We start from the raw sequence: 11,116 nt of genomic DNA, 5'->3' as shown, positions 1-11,116 counted from the left end.
TCTATCTTATTTGATTGGTCCTATAGCACTTTCCTGACTTCTTCCTTATTTTTATCAACTCCTTGTAAAGTATTTTGAAACATTTTATAATAATTTTTCTGAATTCCTTCTCAGGCATTTTCAAATCCTGCCTTCCTTCTAGTATTGAGTGTAGGTCTACTTCCAGCTCATTTGTCTCAGTCACTTTATCTTGTTTCTGGATATGTGTTGATATGGTCATTTGTTTCTGGTTTTGGGGCATATTCAGTAGTTAGCTGTGACCTTAATACTTAGATGGTTGTGTGTTTTGGTATTTTTTGTACTTTCTGAATGCCTCCAGGTAGATGTGATCAGGCATTGGGCTTCTCTTTTCACTCTTCTTCCTGAGAAATTTCAAGATGCCACTGTTGGTCGTTATGACATAAATAACTCTGGATTTAATTTTGGCCTATTTCATTTTTAGTCTGCCTGTCCTGCTCTACAACCCCCCTTCAGGCCTTTTTCCTAGTGATAAATGGTTCAGGGCCATGTTGTGCTGCTGTTTGGTTTTAAGTGAAAACTGTCCCTTTAAATTTTGAGGAGATCTATGTGTATGCATAGTAGAACCTCTGGGGGTAGGGGTGGGAGTGAGGGTAGGGGTGGGGTGTCCACTCCCTCAGACATCCCCTCTAGTCACCAGAATGGAGGTGTGCAGACAATGAGAGACCAATGAACAGATAACAAAAAAAAAGAATGTCTACAACTTTATCTCCGTGGTTCTGTCTGGCATCTGTGACTGCTTTGATCATTCCCCAGTTTGGAGTCCCCCAAGATGGCTGCTCCAGGAGCACCTGAGTGCCTTGGATTAGAAAGCACTGGATTTCTTGCTTCTGCTACACATTCTATTGGCTGTAAACCTTGCAAGTTTCTACATAGTCCTTAATATGTGGTTCAGAGTTCCAGGACCATTTCCTGAGCCTGCTTGGTCCAGTATTCTGTGTTGTTGCTGATGGAGCTCCTCACTATACTTCTACGCGACCTGCTATCTTGTTTGTTCTCCTATTTTTGCAGCTTCTTTAATAACATCTCACAGGTCATTTCTTTCATCTGAAGCTTTTCAATTGATCTCTTTGCAGCTCTCCTAGCTTTACCAATAGCACAGCCCCAATAACCATACAACACACCTGATGAGTCTACCCTTTAGAGTTGTGCACCATCGTTCACACCGTAAGACCCTAACATGAAACTGCAACCAAAAGGTCTAACAGCACTGTAGAGGGTATATGCATATACAAACATGGCCATTCTGTCTGCAAGATGTTTTAGTGGAATGTTATAACCAAAATTTGACCTAAAGTTGGAAGTTTCTTCTCTTGCTATGTGTGCCAAGTAACGAGCATCTGCCAATAAGCCTGCTACAGCCATCCCAACATGCCAATCAATGTTAATTAGTCATTTATTGGAACATAATTCATAAAGTTTGGTCATGGTGGTTGTGTGCCATGGAGTCAGTTCTGACTCATAGCGATCCTGTACAGAGTTTCCTACGCTGTAAATCTTAATGAAAGCAGAAACCTCATCTTTCTCCCATGGAACAGCTGGTAGTTTCAAACTGCTAATCTTGAGGTTTGCAGCCCGATTCGTAACAACTACGCTAACAGAGCTCCTTTCAGTTTAGAAAGGACTAATTCCTCTACCCCAAAGATTCCCTCTTTACACCTGATTCCAATAGCTGGACTACTATTTTCCACAGCCTTCATAGCATATTCAACTTGAAATACTCTCCCATGAGGTGAGAATGTAGATACAGATGGTCAAACATGGTGCCAATAGAGCTCATCGTGCAAAATCAACCTGGACGCGAAGCTAAGTTTGTTTTTTAAGATATGAAATATCTTGTCTTTTTACGTAAAACCAAAAGCCTAGGTGAGTAAGGAAAATTAATTTTGGAGGGAACATATTACTTATAGAGAATATCTATATCTTAGAAAAATGTGTCTGTTTGCAGTAATATATGGGCTTCACTTTAAAAGCATAAGCTTTTTGAGATCCCATTAGGCATGCATTTTTCTAAGTAGTTACTCTTTAACTTCATAAACAAGCCAAACAACATATGGGATGATTATGATTTGCATAAAATATGATGTGGGAAATGTCCCATAAATTCTTCCTAGGCTTGTTGCACACTTTGTTTTAGGAAACAACAAACCCATAAGACAAAAATGCATTCAATTTATGACAAAATTTATTTTAAATTAACTTCTCTTGTGACATCTGCCCTGATTGTCTAAGATCTTCTATTTTTCATTCCAATTATGTACTTTATATAAGTCAAAAATTACTGCTACCAATGGTTCCAGTTCATACATGGGAAGTCCTGGTGTGGCACTGTGGATTAATGCACTGAACTGCAAAGTCAGTTAGATCCACAAATTCGGGGGTTCAAGCTCACCAGCATCATCTCTGAAACCCTATACAGGGTCACGATGAGTTGGAACCGACTACATGGCAGTTAACAGCAACAACAACAATACTCCAAACAAAGAGCATTAGAACATGTAGATTTGGTTAAGTCTAGTTAAAGTCCTTGAAGCTGAATACCAATTAATATGGTTATAAAGAAAAGAAAATGGACTCATGTTCATCTGAAGCCTTGGAAAGTTAAAACATTGTTTATTTGGCTAAGGTGAAGATTGCACAGACAAACCCACAGGGTACTTCAAGGAGTGTTAAAAGAGAAATTTTAACAAATACTAAATAATGTAGGATAAGCACTGAACTGTTGGCCTAAAGGACAACAGTTCAAACCTACCAGTTGAACCCTGGAAACCCTATCTATACAGGATATCTATAAGTCAGAGCCAACTTAACAACAAACCATTCTTTACCTAGTGTTAGCTTCAAAGTTTGTGTTTGATATACTGGAGCAACTGACTCCAATTAACAAACATCCCAGATAAGAAAGAGAAATGCATTTATTACTAGGAAACCTCCTGGGACACCTGTAACAAAAAGGAATGGTGTCCACAGGACTCCTCCTCACAAGCAGTATTTATACAATGTTAATCCGCACGTAGGTGGGCTACAATCTCATCGCTCTGGTATTAACACCACTTCACAAGGTGCTTGGATGGCCTGATAAACATGGAATGGGTTAATCATCACTGTCTGATGGTTACCGTTTTTCAGAAGCCACACATCAAGTCTTGTAGTTATTGTTGTTAAGAGCTTTCAAGTTGATTTGGACTCATAGTGACCCTGTGTAGGGTTTCTGAGGCTGTAAATCATGGTGGGAAATGCCCAGCCCACGGGCCATATAAGGAAAGTAGATCATTTGTTTGGCCCTGCCCAGGCAACTGCAGTTCCAGCCATCACATTGTTGTTGTTGTTATGTGCCATGGAATTGGTTCCTACTCATAGCACCCTGTACAGGGTTTCCAAGGCTGTAAATCTTTATGAGAGCAGAAAGCCTCATCTTTCTCCCATGGAGCAGCAGCTGGTAGTTTCGAACTGCTGACCATAAGATTAGCAGCCTTATTTGTAACCGCTACACAAGCCATCACATTAGGGGTGAGTTAATTAAATGTTTGATCAAATATGTTGTTGTTCATAAGTGCCATTGAGTCGCTTCTGACCTGTAGCATCCCTGTATAGGTTTTCCAAGGAGGAGCTAGTGAGCTTGAGCCACCAACCTTGTGGTTCAAACTGACTTTGCTTTTTAGTCCAGTGCATTAATCCACAGTGACATACCAGGACTCGGGTGAGTTAATTAAATGTTTGACCAAATATATCAGGCTAATTTTTAAGTTGATAATTTTATTAATTTCAGAATAGGTCCTAATCATACTTGCAGAAAGAACAAAAATAGAGAGGGCTATATATTCTGGTTTACTAAAAAGGTAAAGATTATCATCACAGCTGCGGTCCATTTGCAGTTCTCCGGTCACCAGAGTATGTGCTGAGTTGTCAAATTATTGACACAAACAGATGTGAATTGCTAGTCTTCCAATTGAGCATGTCTGCCTACCTACCCCCATAGAACTGGCAGGAACATATGAAAAAGTTTGAGTTCACAAATGAGGAACCAATCTGAGGGAAGCTTGGTATGGCCAATACGATAATTTACCTTCTGGAAGAGCCCACGGTTCCAAAGATTATCCTTAATCAAATTAAAGCATGAATTCAGACATCCTATAAATAAACACAGCAAGAAGAGTTTGAAACTTGAGACACTTATTCATGTAGAATACATGTCTCCATTTCAGATTCAGGCCGTGGGTTCCATTTATACATATATTATTATATCTTTACCTTTTTTGCATATATTGAAAAATAGTATAATTATGGAGGGATTTGAGGGGAGTACACATACCTGTGAAGCAGATGACCCCATTCTATATGAACCTAAACATTCTCCTCTTGGAGGAGAGGAGACTGGAGTTCAGGAAGGTAGGAGTCTAGTGGGGAATCTAGAGCCAGCACTCTGAGTATAGACATAAACAAAGCTGTCAGATTAATGTAGTAGGAACAATGAGTTCCACTGTAATTTTAGTCTTTAATCTGATAACGGGTTCGACTCCCTAACCTTTGGCTGGAGATTGCTTGACTGTGGTATAGTCAATCCAGGGATTGATGCCCTCCAGCTTGACAGCTGTCTGACTAACAAGTATTACTGTAAAAGGTCTGTCCATCTGGCTGCAGAGGAGAATCTTTCCATTTCTACAGTAAGACTTGGTCCCCAGGCCAAAAATGTGGGTAGTCACTTCCAGAGGGAAATTTTTGTCTAGTCCAGATTGCTCAGCGGAGGTTGGAAAGAACCTAGGGAACCTGGGTTGTTGGTATCATTAAGTGCTGTCGTTTCGGTTCCAACACATAACAACCCAGTTTAGGGATTCTGAGGAGTAGCTGGTGGGTTTGAACTGCCAACCTTGTGATTTGCAGTCCCGTATTGATCCACAGTGCCATACAAGAGTTAGCACTCCTGAGTTAAGGAGTACAAATAATGAGCTACAATAACATCTTTAGTAACATTAACATCATTCCCATGTTCATTAAGCAAGAAATTGAGGAAGTGTGGTCTCCCATAAAGAATTTCAAAACGGCTTAATTTTCACGTATTCCTGGGGGTTATATGTACTCTCAGTAAAGCTCTGGGTATCCGTGGAAGCCTGATTTCTTGACAGAGTTTACTTAACTGCCCTTTCATACTTTGATTCATTTTTTTCACCTTACCACATTACTGTGCTAAGCAACATGGAGTTTCCATTTAACCCTTAAAAAATGAGAGCCCTTGTCACTGCTAATATTTTGGGTCAATCCAAACTTTGAAATGATGTCTTTGAGCAGGGCTTTGATGACTTTCTTTGCAATCTCTGTTTGACATGGAAAGGCTCTGTCCATCCTAAAAAGCTGTCTACAAGGACTAGTAAAAACTTCATATTTTGCTTTGTCCTAGTGACCTGGAGTCCTGGTGTTGTGCTGTAAGATAAGTATTGGACAACAAGGTCAGTTTGAACTACAAGGTTGGCAGTTCAAACTCACCAGACACTCCTCGGAAATCCCAAACAGGGTCTCTATGAGTCAGAACCTCCTCGATGGCACTTAGCAACAACAACAAATAACCTCAGTAAAATCAATTTGCCATCCTTCTCCTGGAAAAGGGACCAGTCAATTTAGGTCTCTCTGTTTTAAGAATGTTCTTTGTACAAGTGATGCAAGCCTCGACCACCTGGTGGGTGATTACTCTTACATTTTCTCAAATAATTTGCCAGGAGACCTATTCACACATAGTCTCTTTACCAAAATGTGAAGCTTAATGAAAGTGTCTAAGAATAGCGTATACCCGCACTCCTGGTATGGGAACTTTTCCTGAGGAGGCAGGTTTCCAGCCCTAGGTTTCTGATATGGCCCCCAGTCTTGGCCCTCTGTGTGAATTTGGAAGTATAAATGGAGTGCTGACCTCAGCTGGGAAGTCAGGTAAAAGAGTAGCGATTACTGTTGCCTGCACAGCCACTTGTTTGGCTGTAGTTTCCTTGGATGTTGTGTGTGTGTGGAGGGGGTCTCCTTTTTTGGTGGGCTCAGTAGTACATGACTACCACCTCCCATGGCTTCAGCACTGCCTCTAGTGGTGGTAGTGTTTGCCACAGAGTTGTTTCTGACTCAGAGCGACACCATATAGGATTTCCGAGGCTATGAATCTTTACGGGAGCGAGTGGTAGATTCAAACTGCCGCCCTTTCAGTTAGCAAGGAGCTCTGGTAGGATAGTGGTTAGGAATCGAGCTGCTAACCTCAAGGTCAGCAGGTTGAAACTACCAGCCACTCCGTGGGAGAAAGATGAGGCTATCTGCCCCTGTAAAGATTTACAGCCTAGGAAACCCTGTACAGGGTCGCTGTGGGTTGGAACAACAGCAACAGTGTAGCTTAAGATTACCTTCAACCATCTCCGGAGCTCTTATCATAGTGATGCTGTTGTTCAGTACCCTGTATAGGGTTTCCCAGGAGCAGCTGGTCGATTTGAATTACCAAACCTGGACCCCTGGAAACCCTCAGGCCTATGTCCAGTGCTCCTGATCTGAAAATAGATGCAAGCCAGTAGGAGGCTTCCAAACACTGGATAGAAATTAGAATGACATCTTGAGAATTAGAAAAACAAAAAGCCCTGTAATAGGAAATACATTTCCTGGACTAATTCATTCCTTGCTACCAACTAGACCACTGCCAGCCAGATCTGCTCACCAGTCTCCTTAGTCTTCCCAACCTCATCACAGGATGTCTCCCTATTCTTATGCCCCAGCTGGCCACAGAACTTACTGCCTGTTCTTGGATAAGCATCTGATGCTTCACTGGTTTTGAAAGGGGATTTATAATCCCAGAGATAACAATTGATGTGCACATTTACTCCAACAGAAGTATGTCTTTCACTGTTTGCTGTCAGGTCAAACACCAAGGTATCTTTCTCAATCGATGGTCTATGAGAAGTCAAGGAATCAGAGACCTCCTAATGCTGAGAGGGGCACCATATCTCTTTCCCGACTCTCCCAGGATCAAGCGCTTGGGGTATGGTACCAGGGAGGGACTCCACATCTGAGCACCAAAGTCTGTTAGCTTCAAACTTTAGGTCCCATGCCCTGGGGTAATAGAGTCCACTTAACAAACATCCCAGATAAAGAAAGAAAGATAAGTGCTTTCATTATTAGGAAGTGGGCTCCCTGAGATACGAGATACGGGTAATAAAGAAGAATGGTGTCCACCAGCCTCTTCCATACCAGCAGGATAAGCACTGAAGTGCAAGGCAGGTTTGAACTGCAAGATTGGCAGTTTAAACTCACCAGCGCCTCCTGGGAAACCCTACACAAGGTCATTTAACAACAATACTTGGCACTTCACAACACAATCAGCATGCAGGTGGACTACAATCTTATCACTCTGCTATTCACATCAATTCCCAAGATACTTGGATGTCCTGATAAGCATATCAAAGGGGTAAGCTCTCCTGGTGCCTGCCTGCCTGGGGGGTTACTCCTTTTCAGGAGCCACACAAAGGGGACCAGGCTTCAAGACTGTTGTTATTGTTAAGTGCCATTGAGTTGATTTTGACTCATAGTGACCTTGTATAGCGTTTCCCAGGAGCAGTTGGTGAGCTTGAACTGTCAATTTTGCAGTTCAAACAGCTTTGTAATCTGGCGCATTAACCCACAGCACCACACCAGGATTAGGCAGTGGCTAATGTTGTTAAAATATATATCCAAGAAAGAGAATAGGCAAGATGTGTGTGTTGGGGGTAGTCTCAGGCAGTGGTTCATTAAGTTCTCAAAATGGCTACACTCGCACTACCCGTTATGTTAGGGATTCTGATTTTTGTCTTTTTTGTTACAGAAACAGATTGTTGTTGTTAAATGCATTCAAATCAGTTTTCACCCTTAGCAACCCTGTGTAGAGTTTCCTAAGAGTGACTGGTGAGCTTCAACCGCCGACCTTGCAGTTCACGCCAATTTTGCAATCCAGCACATTAACCCACAGAGCCACACCAGGACTCCATAGTAGCACTCTGAAAAGGAAAAGTCTGACTTGCTTTCTTTGTTGTTGTTGTTGTTGTTATGTGCCGTTGAGTCGGTCCTGACCCATAGCGACCCTGTACAGGGTTTCCGAGGGTATAAATCTTTACGGGAGTAGAAAGCCTCATCTTTCTCCCGCGGAGCAGCTGGTAGTTTCAAACCGTTGACCTTAAGGTTCGCAGCCCAATTCGTAACCACTACGCGATAGAAATTAAAATCTTACGTTGATTTATACAGAGGTTTCAATTTAGGTTTGACGTCTCCCTGTTCATATGTTCATATTTGATATAACAGCATGATTAATATTCATTTATGTATCAAAATGCGTGTATGTGTGTTTATTCAGACATTAAAGTATAAATCAAAATATGACCTCAGTGATTTCAATGGTGTGATTTAAAAAAAAAGAAAACATGATTCTTTTATTCTGTGAAGGAGCTCAAAAGACCTAGATGCTTGGTATAAGAACATTGAGTCTACCAAGGATTGCCAGGAGAAGGAACATGTCTGTCTTGGAAGAAGAATAGCCAGAATGTTTCTTTAGAACCAAAGATGGCAAGTCATCAAATCTTCGGTCTTCCTTATTTATTGTCCAGCTTTCCATTGTTTATCAGTGATTGAAAATACCGGGGCTTGGGTTATGGACATGTTAGTCCTCAAAGAACATTTGTGTTTCTTAACATTTTAAAGAGCTCTTTTGCAATAAATAGCTGAAATTAATACATCTATCATTTGGTTTCTCCACTGATGCTCCATAGGCATTGATTGTTAATCCAAGAAGAAATGGAATCTTTGAGAACTTCAATTTATTCACCATTTATCATGATATTACTTTGTGGTCCAGTTGTGAGGATTTTTGTTATCAATGTGTTGAGATGTAATCTTCACTTAAGTCTGTAGTCTTTGATCTTCATCAGTAAGTGCTTCATATCCTCTCTGTTTTCAGAAAGAAAGTTGTGCCATCTGTAGGTTGTTAACATGTCTTTTCTAATCCTGATTCTGCATTCTTCATACAGTTCAGCATCTTAGACTATTTATTCAAGATACAGATTGAATAAGTATGGTGAAAGAATACAGCCCAGAAGCACACTTCCCCAGGTTTTAAACCACACAGTTCTGTTCACAGGGCTGCCTCTTATCTATGTAGTTTCCACTGAGCACGATGAAGTGTTCTGGAACTCCCATTCTTTTCAATGTTATCCATGGTTTTTTGCAATCACACGGTTAAATGTCTTTGCATACTCAATAAAACGAAAGTAAACGTGTTTCTGGTAGTCTCTGCTTTCAGCCAAGATCCATCAGACATCGGCAATAATATCCCTTTCTCCATGTCCTCTGTCAAATCTGGCTTGAATTTCTGGTGGTTTACTGTTGATGTACTGGTAGAAACCATTTTTGAATTACCTTCAACAAAACTTTAATTCCATGTGATATTAATAACATTGTTTCAGAATGTCCACATTCTGTTAGTTACTTTTCTTTGATTATTAATGGCTGTTTATAGAGGTTTCGCCTCCATTTTGAGTTGTGCCCCATAAGCAGATAAAGTTGATTCCATTTGCTTCATCAAGGTCACCTCTAGTCTGAGGAGACAGCTCTTCCCCAGGCATATTTTGAATGCCTTCCTCCTACCTGATGGGTTCATCATCTGGCACTATATGTGACAATATTCTGGTACTATTCATAATGTTTTCATTTTCTGGTACTATATCTGAAAATGGTCCACTGCTATTCATAAACTTTTCAGTGGCTAAACATTCAGAAGTGGTGTGCCTCGCCTGCCCAGTCTGTCTTAGTCTGGAAGCTCAGCTGAAAGCTGTCCACCATGGGTTACCCTGTTGGTGGTATTGTAGCATCACAGTATAACAAGCTGACAGGTGAGTGCTAAACTCACAAAAAAACATCATTATACTGGAAAAAATATACCAGTTGTTTTTTAAAGCTTTCCACTCAGCCATTATATATATACTAGAGTCAAAGTGTGCTCCATAGGGTTTTCAATGGCTGATTTTTCAGAAGCAGACTTTTCTTCTGAGATACTTCTGGGTAAACTTAACTTGAACTCTGAACCCATTTATATAGCAGCCAAGAAATTGATCATTTGCGCCATGGAGGGACTTCACAGAAGAAATGAATGTAAACAAGGGTCTTAAAAAAAAAAAAAAGAGGATCAATAATAAAAGTTTCCTTGGGATATGGTTAAATAATCATTGTTTACAAAGGTGTGCTTTTGTTAGAAATACATTTCTTCACATTGAAAAATCTTTTTTATTTTATTATTATTTCTATAAATACTTCCCTAGCATGATTTCTCCAAGTATTTCAAGCCAAGTTGTTTGGATTAAAATGAAGAATCCTCCTTGGAATTCAAGTTTTAGTGTGAGGGGTGAGTGGTACTGTGTTCGTGTATCCAGTCTATGACAGGGACTGCTTGAAAACACAGTGCAGAGACACGATTCAGGATGACTAACAGAATTTATGACAACAGTGCAAAAAGAGAACACTGCATAATGGGATATCATAACTGCTGATTTTCAAACAAAGGTTCATTTCTAAAATATGTTTGCTATGTAAGCACAGAGGCCCAAACCAATAAGTGCTACATGTGTTCTGTTCTAGGCTTGGGAAATACAATTTCCCTGTCATATTTAGTTACCACAGATCTCTATTGCTAGCTACTAACAGTTATATTTATCAGACAGCAACTTTCTATCTTGCATGTGTATGTGTGAGTATATGCATATGTAGGATGGTTATTTTGTATGGTTGTACAGAATAAGTAAATGCATATTATCTATGTTGGTGGCATTGTTAGGTGCCATCAAGGTGGTACAGACTCATAGCAACCCTATGCACAGCAGAATGAAACACTGCCCGGTCATGGGCCAACCTCACAATTGCTGCTACACCTGAGCCCACCACTGCTGCCACTGTGCCAATCCATCTCATTGGTGATTTTTCCTCTTTTTCTCTGACCCTCCACTTTGCCAAACACGATATCCTTCTCCAGGGACTGCTCCTTTCCGACAATATGTCTGAAATATGAGAGACGAAGTCTGGCCATCCTGGCTTCCGAGAAGCACTCTGGCTGCACTTCCTGCAA

General features: G+C 40.7%; 1 pseudogene; it reads right to left on the bottom strand.

The window, feature by feature from the left end:
• LOC102832075 overlaps positions 1-1,798 on the bottom strand; it is an 8,049-nt pseudogene extending 6,251 nt beyond the window's left edge.
• Between the last annotated feature and the right edge of the window lie 9,318 nt (positions 1,799-11,116).

Source organism: Chrysochloris asiatica, unplaced genomic scaffold (assembly GCF_000296735.1).
Source record: "Chrysochloris asiatica unplaced genomic scaffold, ChrAsi1.0 scaffold00276, whole genome shotgun sequence".
NCBI classification, from domain to species: Eukaryota; Metazoa; Chordata; class Mammalia; order Afrosoricida; family Chrysochloridae; genus Chrysochloris; species Chrysochloris asiatica.
Note: the sequence above shows the minus strand (reverse complement) of the source record. Positions and strands in the feature narration are given on the sequence as shown.